Genomic DNA, 1,206 nt, shown 5'->3' with positions numbered 1-1,206 from the left:
GAAACTCTTCATTTCTTTGCTTGAAAACTCTTCATATTGATATGAGGCCGAGGGCCTAGTTGATGCAACGAGATGGCTTATTATTGCACTTGGGCCGTAAGGGGCCCCTCCCGGAGTCTGCACACCCCCAGTGAGCGCCGTCGACGTTAAATAAACGGAGCGGGCTGCACGCCGCAGCGGGTACTGGAGAGTACCGGTCCATGTGTTGCATTGCATATTATTATATGTCATTTATTTACTTATCTGCTGTGATATTTCTATAATTGTTTTCACTGTTATACTGGGTTTCATGCTGCTGGGTTCAAGTTGCTGTATTTATAGAATTACTTTGTGCTTATTCAGGATTTCTTATTCTCAGTCCTTATTTATGTTTATTACTCACTGAGTTGGAAGTACTCACTTTACTCCCTGCACCTCGTGTGCAGATTCAGGTGCACCCACTGAGGCTGAGTGAGACTTTCTCTGTCGAGCATCATATCCGGGAGCATCGAGGTAGCTGCATGACGTCCGCAGTCCTGATCTTCCCATCTATCCTATTTATTTTATTCCGCATTTCTTCAGACTATTATGTAATAGGTTAACACTCGTATATTAGAGGCTCAGACTTGTGACACTGGATTCTTCGGGCTGTGTAGTTGTTTTGTATTTGGGATTCCGCATGTTTTAACTCTATTTCAGAATTGCATTATTATGACTTAGTAATTTATCAATGTTGATTAATTCATGAACTGTATAAAAATGGTTAAGATTGTTAAATTGGTCGGGCTTGCCTAGCAGTGTGTTGGGCGCCATCACGACCGGGGTTGGGGTCGTGACAAGTTGGTATCAGAGCCTAGGTTACTTGGTCTTGCGAGTCATGAGCCGGTTGGTAGAGTCCCGTGGATCGGTACGGAGACGTCTGTACTTATCCTCGAGAGGCTGCCGAACCTTTAGGAAACTTCATATTCTTAAAACTCTTATCGTGCGGATTTGTTGAACTGAGAACTAAATCTTTATTACTCTATTCTCTCACAGATGGTGAGGACACGAGCTACAGGACATGACGGACGACCACCAGTGCCACCTACTGAGGCCGCCAGAGGCTGTGGACGCGGTCGTGGTCGTGGCAGGGGCAGAGTAGCCGGGGCAGCACCTGCTGATCCACTAATTTCCCCAGCTCAGGATCAGGCTCCAGCTGTGGATACTCCAGCAGCACCTGTTCAGGCA

The sequence above is a fragment of the Nicotiana attenuata genome, unplaced genomic scaffold (assembly GCF_001879085.1).
Source record: "Nicotiana attenuata strain UT unplaced genomic scaffold, NIATTr2, whole genome shotgun sequence".
NCBI classification, from domain to species: Eukaryota; Viridiplantae; Streptophyta; class Magnoliopsida; order Solanales; family Solanaceae; genus Nicotiana; species Nicotiana attenuata.
Note: the sequence above shows the minus strand (reverse complement) of the source record.